The sequence below is a fragment of the Drosophila mauritiana genome, chromosome X (genome assembly GCF_004382145.1).
Source record: "Drosophila mauritiana strain mau12 chromosome X, ASM438214v1, whole genome shotgun sequence".
In the NCBI taxonomy this organism is placed as follows: domain Eukaryota; kingdom Metazoa; phylum Arthropoda; class Insecta; order Diptera; family Drosophilidae; genus Drosophila; species Drosophila mauritiana.
This window is the reverse complement of record NC_046672.1, coordinates 22,669,248-22,683,172: the sequence shown is the minus strand read 5'-3', so window position 1 is coordinate 22,683,172 and position 13,925 is coordinate 22,669,248. Positions and strand designations below refer to the sequence as shown.

Sequence of the window (13,925 nt, the reverse complement as noted above, 5' to 3'; positions counted from 1 at the left end):
ATTAATAGCAATAAGGTTTGCTAGCTACATGCTAAAATAATCACCATCGTGATTTTTGGAAATTTCTAAAATGAAATTGCAAACTAATTTCCCCAATCAATTGCACTGATTCTGTTTGGGAGGTTGAAAATTGAAAACTGAAAAAAGAATAACGACTACGTAACAAAAATTACAAAAAGTCCTTTGTGAGTGATTGGAGTGCATCGTGATTAGCCATGGGCACGTTGGTTGAAATGGTATGGAAATGGGGAAATGGAATTTAATTTTCGGACAAGAGGAGCGTGGGAAAGCTAGGCAAACAAATTCGAGTTTATTGCGAATTAGAATACAGCGAGCTCCGCGCTCCATACAAATCGAAATCAAATTGAAGCGACGCTTTCACTCCAATCTACCCGTCTCATTCGCCATTGAGGAGCAGACAAAAATGAAGAATTCGCAGTATAATGCTGTTTCCCGGCTAAATTCGAGGGCCGGCAAACACCACCAGGTCAGCCTGCAAATCAGGCACATTAATTATGATGAATTGGGACGGAACTGCAGAAAAAGAGGCTCGGACGGGGTGCCTAAGGAGGCGTGAAAGCAGGACGAAGCGTCGAAGAAAGCTGGATAAGTTCATGTGGATGTACCCTACTGGAAGAAATTCTAGCTTCCATTGATGTCGTGAAGTCTTAATAGCCACTGAACTCGAAAGGTTCATTTTATACGTTTGAATTTCACTAAATAACTAGTTGATTTAGGAGAACCACACATTTTCTGAGGATATTTAAAGAAAAATATTCCAGATAGAGTTGCACACAAAAAATTAAAGAGGATCAACATTTAATCACAAAATTGCAAAACATTCAATGAAAATACCTCTTGTCATTCGTTTTATAAATGCGACACAATATAATTTTTCATTTCTAGGGTATGAAGAATACACGTTTAAAAGTCAAATTGTCTTCTGTGTTTAGTGATGCAAAATTGAAATTGAATTGGAAATATTTGCACGAAATTCCAGCTCTCATTTTCAGTTGACGCGACCGTTAATTCTGGGCGATTGTTTCGTCAGGAGTTCACTCACGCCCCTGTTCCCGTGCGGTTCTAGGCGATTCTTTCCGGATGGCACTACCAGTTGCAAATTGGACCTGAGCTCCTGTTTTCCTGCAGCTCTCCACTCAATTACAGGTCCTTTGTGTGCTCACTACATGACTCCAGCTCCTGCTCCTGCTCCTGCTGCAGCACCGGCTTCGCCTTGAACTCAGTCCCGTTTGTCTCCAGCGATACTACGGCTGCGATGGCGCCGTAACCGAAACCGAAACCAGTCGCGTAACCAAATCATCCGTCAGGAGAGCAGTGCCCATGCGAGTGTCTGTTTGTTATTTGTTTGTTTCTGGTCAGTTGTTGTGCGTACCGCCCACTACCAACTGCCTTCCAGTTTCAGAGGGGCGGAAAGTGGCAACAATAACAGCAGCAGCCACAGCGGAGTGCTTCCTCGGTGATGGACGCCCGCAGAGTGGAGAATAGATTAAAGGTAAGCAAGCTCTATGGCTGCGCCTACACAGGGCAAAGTTGATAATAAGAACAGAAATCGTGTTAGTGTCAAATTAGGGTTTGTGGGTTTAAATAAAGGTGTCCCTATTCAAATAAATCGCTGGTAGCCCAGAAAAGTGCGAGAGAGACTATAGTCTTTTAATTTGAAAATCTGTTATTAAAGTATTCAAACGGACAGACAGACAGAATAATAAGTATTTTTAGGGTCGGAAATACTTGTTATTTACTTTACATATTCCAGTGTCCTTCATCTGCAATGGATGAAATGACATTTTATTGAAACAAGTGAAGACAAACGTCTATTAATTTTTGATAATTGTTTGATCTCATTATTCGTGAATTTTTTATAATAATAATACGGTGTATTGATATAACTTTATAACACTTTTCTCCAGTGTTTTCACAGCCATGATTCCGGCCTTGCAAGAATGGAGACCGTGGTCCGAGCGAGCGATGAGACTTATAACGATTCCTGGAAGATTTACGATATAGAAGATTCTCATTTTGTCTGGCTCTTTATGAGAAATTTGCATAATTTCGCCTGTGTGGATGAGCTGCATTGCTTCCATGCTCCGCTGGGATGCATGACGTTAGAGTGCATCTGACCAGGTTACTGGAGTCCCATAATGGGCCAAGAGCGGCAATCAAATGTCGCAGCTGATGGAGTGTGCATGAATAATGCAAGTGCATCACTTGAATGATGAATACTCAAAAGTAGGCGAGCACTGAAGGGTTCTCGATGGATGCAGTGATTTGAATTAAAGAATTTAAGTATTTTAAATTTTGTGGATCATTGCAATCTCTTAGCATCAACATATTCTTTCTTTTTAGTCCCCCCTTCGATGCCATTTCGATATTTCCAATTTTATGTATGTCTCGTGTAAGCCATAAATTAATCCAAATGAGTTTTATTAACTGAAATCTTAGTCGCTGTACATAAATTAAATTGAAGGAGGCGAAGAATAAGCACATAAAAGTAAAAAGAAATTGAAAATAAATTATTTAATAGAGATGAAAAGTTTTTCGATTTATTTTGGTGTTTTGCTCTGAACTTTTGTGCACGGCCACATAATTCACTTTGTCTGAAGGAGGGAAGATGTTTTTTTTTTTAGGACTCTGCTTGGGTAGCAGGTGCAGCGTTATAAATTTATGTATTCCAAGAAAATTTAAAAGGCAGAGTATAATAAAAATTAAACGAATGCGAAAGCTTCACCCTGACATTGATTAGCCAACTGCCCTTCGTACGCTTGGGCGACCAAAGAAGTTGAGCTGCTTGGACTGGAAGCGTTCTTTCCCTGAAAATGATTTAATTTTGGCGTGTCGCTTGCCATTTTCCGCCCTTGTTTGCCTTCTTTCTGTGCGTTTGGGCCGAAAGTGTATTAAAGAAACAAGTGACAACAAATATTTTTACGCTCGTGCACTTGCTCGGCTTTAGCCAGCCATAGAAGCAACGGCTAATGCTCAGAAAATTGGCCGAAAATTCATTTTGTAGCGCAGACATTCTGCCCACTTTCCCGCTTCTCCACCATTTCTCAGCCGCTTTTTGCCTGCCACTAATGGAAGCGAAGCTTACTTTACTTGTAAGCAAATATTTGCAGGTGGAACAAAGTTACTACCCACACAGCTCCGCTTCCCTTGCCGACCCCAAAGATTCGCGTTCTAAGCTGTGTGCGGATTATCAAAGCAAACAAACAGGATCTGAGCGGTTGAAGAGGGACCGGAAAGGCCAAAATTCGGGGAAAACGCGACAGGAAAACTGGTACCAAAGCCGATCCTTTCCCGGAAGTTGACTTTTTGTGATCGAATTGCAAAATAAACGAAGTGGGGAACTACAGTACTTACAGCTTTTCAACGAGAATCGAATATATAAATAGACACTTTCTGACTGTGTTAAGCTAAATCAATTAATTGGGTTTTATAGAGTAAAAGGGTATACTAGATTCGTTGAAAAATGGAATGTTGAGACTTAGCTTACAGCTTCCAGACACATAGCCGCAGCGCAAGTTTGTTTCCAAATACCATGTGCCACGACCACGATTCTACACCCACAAACCGCCGAAAACTGCCACGCCCATACTTTTCAAAATGTTTTATATTTTTTAATATTTTTATGAGTCTATCAAATTTCTATCGATTTGCCAAGAAACTTATTGTCATGCCGATCACAATCCTCCAAAAACTGCCACGCCCACACTTTTGAACAATTTGAAACAAAAGTTTTCTCATGTTATTCCAGTAAAATTATGAAATTTAAATCTTTCAAGCTTTATCTCAAGATAAATAAAATAGGCTATTAAATAAATATCGAATTGTTTGTGCAGCAGGCGAACCCCTTTTCGTATATTCATCAGATAAGCATTTGTCGCAGATGAAATGATGATGTCAGAAATGGGCCCCTTTCCAAAACGGACTTTCCAGAGAACAAAAGCCGGTTATTTGCGGATGGCAAGTCATCGAAGGACCTTCTAATAGCGGGACATAAATCAAAACAAATTATGGCGCGACCGTCATCAATCAGAGCGGTTAACAGGGCTCATAGCGCCATTAAACAGGTTGGCTGACGAACGGAATTGGATAGAGCAATCGGAATTATCACAGCGTTTTTCCAGCCAAAGGAAAGGGCGGACGGGGAGCCGTATGAGAGAGTGTACCAGCACTAAAGTCTAATTAGGTTTTCATGCGTCCTTCGTGCTGCTGGCCAGAATGAATGAATGGTCAGCTTGATTAATTTCTGGCAGCTAGACAAGCATTAATAATCCGGTTAAAGTGTGGCCAACACACATGCTCTCTCACACGAATGCAAACACACTTAAGTACCGCTTGTGGCAAAACCAGCAAATAAATATAACGAACACAGCAGTAAACACAAACTCAGTATAAAAGTCAAGACAAAGCCGCAAACTGTTGGCATCACACGCCGAAGGAGACGGGTATAGGCGCCTACAGGGAGAGGGGACACAGGGGAAAAAGATACAGACATTTCGTGTTGTGTCTTTCCGCCAGCGCCCAAAAGCATGCAGCCTTTGCCGGCTAAAATTGAAACGAAGCTGGAAAACAAGCCAATTTCGGTCAATTTTGGGAAATCAATCAAAGAATGCGTTGATCACAACAACACGCGCAACTCCAACCCCATACATTCTACATTCTACATTACATTACTTAAGTCAGTAAAATTAAATGAAGTTGCAGCTGTTATCGCCAAAATAATGTATTCAAATCGTAAATTCGTGGCAAGATAGCTGAAATACCTTTGCGAACGGTGCGCGGTTACAAAGAAGGAAAAGTGAATTTTCAAACAAATACATTTTAAGGTGACAGTTATTAAAGACCGGAAAATCAATTCATTAAAGAAATTTCTTTCGACTCACTCCCCCGACAATGGGAATTATAGGCAAAAATAATGAAGGAAAAAAAGCAGGCAATAAAAGAGCAATTGGTCTAGTCCACCGCTCGTGTCTGCGTGATATACTAATGATAAGCGAGTTTTTCATCCCCGTTCAACACCACCCTGATTTTCTATTTCCCAGCCAAAGGGAAATTGTTGGTGCGGCAGCAGTGTGTGAGGTCAGGTTCATAAGTAAGTCAATAAGTCACTTGGTTAATGACAACAACTGACAGCAACAGCATCTGTAGCATTTATCAGCTGAGTTCGGGAAATCCTCTCGTTTCATCTGCCTCGCTTTTCCGCTGAATTTTCTCTCCGGCTGCAAGGCTAGCAACATTTCGTTGGCAACATGTTCCGATTTCAGTTTGAAAATAAATGTTGACCATTTTACGATTTAAATGTTTTACATGTAAATTATGATGAACTCTATACTTTTTTTGAAAACATGATAAAGTTGATTTTTTTGTTTGCAATTTTCTATGTGTTTGAAATACTTTCTTATATCTTTTCCCCTTAACTTGATCTAATTTTCCTTGCTAATTTACACATACTAAAATTCCAATGACTTATTAAATTACCAAAATACTATCATATTTCCCAGAACTAATTTAAATAAATTAAAAAATACAACAAATTGGTTATTTTATCTTTGTACTTATGCTTGTATCCGGACTGTTTTCTTAGTATAATAATAGGCAAGAGAAAAAGTTTTAGAATTGTTTATTGTGGGCGTGGCCGTTTTGGGCGTTATATACCTTTAAGGAGGGGCGTGGCCAAAGTGTTTGAATCAAAACACCGTTTTGGTCGGATTTTTATAAATTATAAGATCAAGTCGTTCATACGGCCAGTTTGCCTGGCAATTGATCCTGATCAAGAATATATGTATGTATACCCTTTATACGCTTTCTTCTGCCTGTTACATCCTTATCAACGAATCTTGTATACCTTTTAACTCAACGAGTAACGTGTTATTTGGGGGGCCTTAAGTTCAAACTCGAAGGACATTCAGCGTGTATTTTCTCTCGCTGAATCTCTCAGCAGTTGCAGCTGAGTCTGCTTTTTGGGAAATTATTCCTCTGAAGTTTTCCATTTCAGACAGACACTTGCTTGGAATTACCTGAGCATTATGCGAAAGTGCCAGCTAACTGGATTATCCCTGGCTTTGGTCACTTAAGTGGTGGAGGTTTGGTGGCCACGGGTTTTTCACTTTTTTCCTGCTCGTAATTTTCAATGAGAAAATGCGCCGCAGTCAATTTGATGAATTTTTCACAATTTCCATCTTAACGTCAAATTGGCCTGCCTTCCCTTTTGTTTTTCTTCGCCTTTTCTTTTGCGACGCAAAAAGCGCAGTAGGTAGGTCGGTCTGATCTTTACATATAAAATATATATGTATATATATAATTTCTGTATTTTGCTGCACTCCCCATTTTTTGGGGTCCAACCTATCTTGTCCCCCTTCCCCAAGCCATTCCCGTGATTGATGCATTGCGCTTGTAAATTTGATGCTGGCTTGTGGGCTGAGAGGTGGCTAGCTGGGGTGGAGGACCGGGTGCACTGCCTTCCAAAAACTCTAACAGCCCGGGGATTTTCGCGGGTGGAAATCGAGGGATGGGGCGGCATGCAAAGTGCGCGAAATTGACTTTGCTTCTGCGGGCGCTGACAGTGGCATTGCGGCTGAAGTGGCGTGGTGGGGGAAGGGGTGTAGTGGGAATATTGTGGAAAAGCGGTGAGGAGTGCAGCAAATGAAGAATGGAAAATGTGTGGAAAATTGTTAAGGCAAAACAGTGGGTGCAGCTGCGAAAGAAATTGTAAAATCTTAGTTGAAATTATTATAAATTAATGGCTATCCTTGTGACCCAGTTACTGGAATGTTTTTCGGTTTAAAGGGCAGGGAGCACAGTGGTTGGGGAAAAGGGTTTGGGGCTTGGCTTCTAAGAAATGTGGGCAACAGGGCGGATGAGTGACCTGGGAACGGAAGCATGCTGTGGTCTTCTGCTGCGTCGTTCATTGTGCACTGAGAATAAAGGAAATCACTGGCTCACACGCACACGCCCACGCCCATACACATACATACAGTAAGACCCTTAAGAGGCCAGAGTGCAGGGATCACCACGAGGGGGCGGAAAGTGAGAAGGTGAAAAACGGGGCGAAGTTCTACCTCCTAATGTCGCCTCGGTTTGACAGTTGCATTTTTAATGCTCGACATAATTAAGTTTGGTTAGCAGAGAAGGGACTTATCTTTGTGTGTGTGTGTGTGTCTGTGTGTGTGTTTGCTTAGTGGGCTCCCTATAGTACCTTCTCTTTGACCACTCCTTTTTCTGGCTAACCAGTTTTGGGACTTTTGTTCTTTAGTTTTGGAACATAGCCAAATCAGTGGGCAAGTTTTGGCATCGATAGATGAACTAATTAGACGATAATTTCAATACACAAAGTAAGCCCGAAAACTATGTAGCATTTACCATAATGAAACAAATCAGCAAAAATTTTGGCAATATTGAATGGTTTAGCTTAACAGGGTTTGAAAGTCTAATAAAGAAATTGATTTTTTATCGCCAATATATCGCTTTATCCGAACTGTTGCCTTCTATATTATCAAAGTCTTTGGGATACTTACTTTCATATAGATTGATATTTTGCTTAAATTCACAGCCAACAAATATCTTCAATGTGCAATTGAATAGAAAATTCTAAAATGTAGGCCATAATTCAATTAAGAACTGATAATCAAAACACAACCGTTTTTTAAGTTTTAATAATATCGATAAGTGAATTATTATTATTATTATACCAGTTAATTGTAGTGTGAAAAGGTATACTAGGTTCGTTGAAAAGTATGTAACAGGCAGAAGGAAGCGTTTCCGATCATATAAAGTATATATATTCTTGATCAGGATCAATAGCCGATTCGATTACTCCCAGTCCGTCTATAAAAGATAGAATGGCAAGAATTAGCTTACAAATTCCAGAGACATAGCCGCAGCGTAATTTGTTTCCAAATGTTGCCACGCCCACTTTAGCGCCCACAAACCGCCAAAAGCTGCCACGCCCATACGTTTGCAAAGTGCTTTTATATTTGGTCATATTTTTAGTAGTCCTCTCAAATTCTATCGATTTCCCATAAAATGTATTGCCACGTCCCTCCTTGCGCCCACAAACCGCCCATACTTTTAAACAATTTTTAACTTTCTTCTAAATTTATTCACCCATATCTATCAATATCCAATTATGGAATTTTGCGTTCACATTCCCATTAGCTGAGTAACGGGTATCTGATAGTCGGGGAACTCGACTTTAGCATTCTCTCTTGTTTTTATCTTTTAATTTCTTATAGTTTGCTTTATCTTTATTTAAGATGCAATAGGATTGTTTTTGTTGTGTTTTAAGAAAGTTATTTTAATTCGAAATATTAAATCATGGCCTTAAGCTCTGCCTCACATATTGTTTGATTACTTGAACACTTGATTACATTTGAACATTTGCTAACATAAAATTTGTAAATAACATACCAATTACTTATCAAATTGACACTTAAAAACAGCATAGGTGTATACAAATATTGTGCTATTTTTCAGCACCCTAAGTGTAAAGGTTTTGTCTAAAACGAGCAAATACATAATTGGAAATGCCAATGCTAGATATTTCCTGCTTGCATAAGCTTTTCTGAGTTCGCTTATTAATATTGGCCCCGATTGCCGCCCCTCGTATTTAACAATTTACCCGACGCCTGCCAGGGAGTAAGGCATCTATGACACATTAAAGATCTCCGCCGATGGACCCCCTGTGTCCTCTGTTAGCAAGGGGCAAGCTGACGACAAAATGGGTAGCGGCGTCAAGGGAAGTTGTTAAACAAACGAAAATGGCTACTGAAATAAATTAATCGGCATTATCTGGTCCAAACTTCCTCGCTTTTTGTCCCACTGTAAACCTATTACTCATTCATTATTCATTGATCGGGTTTTGAAGTTATGCAGATAGCTGGAAAGTTATTTACTGCCATATCTTGGGACCAAACAGCTATTGACCAACTTTAAAATAGCATAATAGAACTGATTTAAAATAAAAAAATAATTAACGCTCGCCAGTAATTTGCCTCATTAATCGGGATTGCCGATTAATCGCAGTGCAGCCGAGCCGCAGCGTGAAAATAAATTGAACATCGAGACGATGCCACGCGAAGCGTCACTGACCTAACGCACACGTGAGCCAGCGGCATTGGCGGCGGCGTTAACAAAAATAGCACGCCGTGGAAATGGGAAAGCGGCTGCCCCCGCGGCGGGAATTTTCCTGGCGGTGGCGGCAGTGTCAGTACAAGAACGAGGGGCACCGTTGGCAACGACAACACCGCGACGTCGAATGCCGTTGATATGTTGCGGCAACAAGCCACTTCGTGGATGCTGCTGAGATGCTCGGCTGCAGCTCGTGGCCGCTCGTGTCGCCTCGCCAGGGAAAGTCGGGAAAAAGCCGAGCGACGGATGCAGTTGCCGGCAGCTGACGGCCAACGCCGAAAATCAGTCTTTGCGCGTTTTCCAACTGCTCCGGTCCAGCGAACAGGCGACGCTCGAATTTCGCACCGCAGACATTGTCGAGATTTGGCGAGTGCTAAGAAGTGTATGGGAAGCTACCGTTGTTTACCACTCGACTCCACTCGAAAATCAAAAGTGAAATTATTCGAAAAATATATCATAAGATACATGTACTTAGTTTTTGTGACCTCCCGCGAGTGTTGAATTATTTTTTGAGTGCTTTGTGCGGGTGCAGCGCACTGTTTCGGCTATATTTTGTTGGAGTTCATTGTGTGAGTGCAAATTAGGAAACGGAAAGTGCAGCCCTCCCTCCTCCAAATACAACACACGTGCCAGTTTTCTCGGGTGAGTGCCAATACAAGATATACACCGTAACGGACCCGCAGTAACCACAGTTCGAGGCTTTTGGGGAATTTTTTGAAAAAGCGGGCCAACTTTTTGCTGATGCACAGTTGTTATGACAGCGACAAATTGATTGATTGACGATGAGCGGAGCGGGCGGGAAATGATGAAACAAATGCCCGAAAAGGGGGATTTTATTAAATCATATTTTTTCAATGGTCCGCCAGTTAGAGAATCATGCTAAATAAATGTACCGAACTTCGCAACTTTCAGTTTGTTCGGCGAGCATTAGAGATCATAAATAAATAATTTTAAATTTATGTATCCTATTAAGTAATTGCCAGGTCTGCGGGGTACAGGTTCCATAACGCCAACACATTTGTCACTTTAACCCGTGGACTTTTTAAAGTCAAAAGAATTGAAACAATAATTTCCTAATCCTCCAAACTAAGTGCTCTATACGCATGTATTGCCTCCCTCTATGAACCGAACCACCTAAAAGGCTACTAAATTATTTAAAATAAACAGAATTTTCCATTTAATAAAATGTGTACAATCAATTTATAATTAAAATATATTTTTATAGCTCTCAATAACAAACTTTACCCATTAAATTGATGTCTGACATGAATGGCTTTAACAAAAACCGCAGCAAATACATTTTTTGGTTTGCCTAACTGATATTCCAAGAAAAAGCTGTTTGTCTATGGAAAATATGTCATGTCTTTTTTCTCTTTCTTGTAAATAAAATGTATTTAATCATGAATTAATAACAGCGTTATTGTACGTTGCACTTCAAATATATTGCTAGTATTTATTTATTTAATGTAATGTGTAATCTTTCAGGGGATATTGTAGATTTATTCGGCCACGTAGCATTAATTTATAAAAGTGCATCGATTTAACAAAATTTAATTTATGAATGTGATTGCAAGTGAATTATTGTAGTGGTGTATTTGATGTATCTTATTGGAAAGCTTATAGTGGACTTGGCACTTAAGGACACACAGTATATAACTTTGCAGTCTTTTTGCACTTTCTGATTTAAACGCGTAGATTATTCAGTTAAATCAAATTTGGATGTTTAACAAAACAAATTTGCCGTTGAGATGCGTTATTTTGATATTAAATATTATTTAGAATGCTTGTTCTAAAACGCCAAAACTACAGTCCGAAAATGTTTAATAGACGTAAGTGTCTTCGGAAAGGCTTATTCCGATTTCAGCAAGAAGTGTGTGGTTCTGTTGAACGACGACTGGAAATTAATATCCTCCTCGAATTTCGAAAAAGCTGCTCTTTCGACTTTCACCCGATATTTGGATATGGAAGGGCGTGTGTTGAGTAACAGAGTTGATTTGGCCAGGTGGGTTCTCAAGGACGAAGAACGCGGTGAAGGCGTAAAGCCGTGGCCTGGGCCCGTGGCACCTCCTCCCGGCGGAATGCAAGTGAATAACCAGCAAACAATGCTGAAGCTGAATAAATAAGCACTCGGCACCCGGCACAAGGAAAAATGACTGCAAATACAAATACAAATGGTAATGCAAATGGAAATGTTGCCTAATGCATTTTCCATCTTTTTCAGCTGTGCCGAGCAGAGTAGAGCAGAAACAGAAATACCAGTAGCACATCAAAAGCCAGCGGAAATGGACAGTAAATAAGTGTTTACAATTTTTTTGCTCCACCGTGCGCGGCCTTGTGGCATCCCCTTAGGCCCCCCCCACTCTTGTACATTCGTTGCTCCTTTTCCTGGAGGGCAGCGCGCATGAATTTCAGCGGAAATTGTGCAGACCCCCTTGAACAACCCGCGCCCTAAGCCATTGGAAATGAAATCTCAGTCAAAAGGTGTGTGAAGCAGAGGGCGGTGTCGCCGAAAAATGGCCAACCATGTTTAGCACTGTTGAACATTACTTACCAAAGTGGGGAGAGCTTTTTTTGGAGGAACTGAAGAAACTAATGATCGATATGTCATGTCTGTGGGCTGATCAATATGATTTTGTTCAATTTAAGTGCTATGTTCCTGCTTATTTTTTATATGAATTGACAGAACTCGATGTTAACTTCCCTGATGGAAATCCAGTTATTTGAAAGTAAATTTGGCAAAAAATATTTCCAAAATATGACCAGCACAAGAAAAAACTTTCCAATATTCCCTAATTCTTTTGACGTCGACTGGTAAGCTAAAAGAGAGTATTCCAAATCTCTTTGTCATAAGTAATCACTCCGGATCTTGAAATTAGTAAATATATTCATATCTGTATTTTTGAAAATTCGGGAGAAGACTTTCGCTCGAAAATCATATTCCATTCGTTGTCTTTAAGCCTTTTCTATGCGCGATCTGCAGTTGCTGCTGGCGAGCAGATTTACTTCATTCCATTTGGCGAGATGAGATGTATTATTGTATCTGTGCGCTGCGCTTTTCATTAGCGAAAAAGAATTGCACATGAATGCAGCAGCAGCCGGGACAAGTACTGCAATTACTGCATAAAGTACTTGTAACGAGGCAACTGCCGCTGCCACTGGAGCCGACTCTGAATCCGGACCTGAATCTGATGCTGAAGTTGATGTTGATGTTGATGCCAGCCAACGTCCTTCTATCTGTCCGCGTCCGCGTCCGCCCTCCCAGCCAGCAGCTCCCCGAATGCGGCGCTAATTCAAGGCAATTATTTGTGCCACCCGCCTCATTGCACAGTGGGGCAAAATAGTCGGCGGGGGGGCGGATGCGGAGACTGTGCTCACGTTAGTGCCAGGACATCGACTTAGTGTCCTGGGATTGGTAATTGCATTGCCATGGATACGCCAACTGCGTCTTCGAGTGCATTACTCGTAGACAACCAGTTGCATTTGCGTAGGTGGCGCAAATAACAAGTGTTGCTTACGGCACTAAGCTTGGCTTACCCTTAACTAACTGAAGGCTTGCCAAGTGCGGATATTATTTATTCGTACTCATTCGTACATATGCATATCAATATCTCATTCGGAACCGTTTCCTTTTTACATTCTTAATTACTTTACAGTGCACTTTAAAATACACAATACGTGCCACTTCATTTCATTTAATTTGCTTATTTGTTAGGAATATCCGCTTTAATTATAGACTAAGTTTCATTTTTACATTTCATTAAAGCCCCTCGTCCTCACTACCGCGCGCCCCTATCGCTCCCACACATTTAAGTACATTTATTCATATTGCTATGTGGGGAAAGTGTCTAAGGCTTAGCAGCTATTCACTCATTTGCCATGTCCGTTTCCGCCCCACAGTTCCAGCCCTTCCTACCAACGGACCCTTCCACCACGCCTCCGCCTCCCCCGGCCAGTTAATGCACTTATTCATTAAACTAAAGCACAAAAATATAAAAATAAATGAATAAGAGAAGTGGCGAATGGTGGAGGAAACGGGGAGTGCGGAAAAATAGGCGGCGAGAAGGCGCAACAAGAACGAAAATGAATGAAATAAAAAATGTAAACATACACAAGTACAATGCAAATTAAAGCAGACAGCAAAGTGGCTGCGCTGTGGGGGCGGGGGGTGTGGTTTTGTGGGAGCAACGGGCTCACAAGGGCTGCGGTGAAGGGGGTGAAGGGGGGTGGGGGTAGGACTCTCTCCGAAGAGGCAATTCATTAGCTTTAATTTAGGTAAATGTCCTTGGTCCTTGTGGCGTTGCCTCTTGCGGTGAATGTCGCAAATGCAACTAAAATGTTGCGGTTACCGTCATTTCCACCCACAGCCACGCCCCCAAACTGACACACTTGGCAAAAACATGCACCTGGACTTCTAAGTGCCTCTTGTTTCCCCGCTTAAAATAGGGAATATATTCTGTCGCAGGACGTTCTTTATGAACTGTGCAACTCGCATTTTAAGCAATTAAGCAATAGGAATTTGAATTTTGGAACGCCACTGTCCTAGCTTAAATTACGTCGATATCTTCCGTTTTTCTCAGTGCACATGCGAAACTTGCTTAATATTTAAGATGGCCTCGCAAGCGCAAGAGCGCAAGTGATTCGCACAAAAGAGTCGTGGAGCTCCTCCTCCTACACTGTCGCACAAATTGGGTTCTGCGGTGAATTTCGATTATTTGGGCATAACCGATTCACTATCAATCCTCTGATTTCTAGTAACCAGTGCCACCCAACTGCCCAACTGG

The 13,925-nt window shown here is 41.1% G+C and overlaps 1 protein-coding gene across 2 annotated transcripts in view; it reads left to right on the top strand.

The window, feature by feature from the left end:
* The first annotated feature begins 9,471 nt into the window (after positions 1 to 9,471).
* Positions 9,472 to 13,925, top strand: part of LOC117147781 (chaoptin) — a 197,148-nt gene continuing 192,694 nt past the window's right edge. For both annotated transcript variants that reach the window (XM_033314819.1, XM_033314818.1), the window contains exon 1: positions 9,472 to 9,786. The gene's annotated coding sequence lies outside the window, so the exon portion shown is untranslated. The remainder of the gene's footprint in view (positions 9,787 to 13,925) is intronic.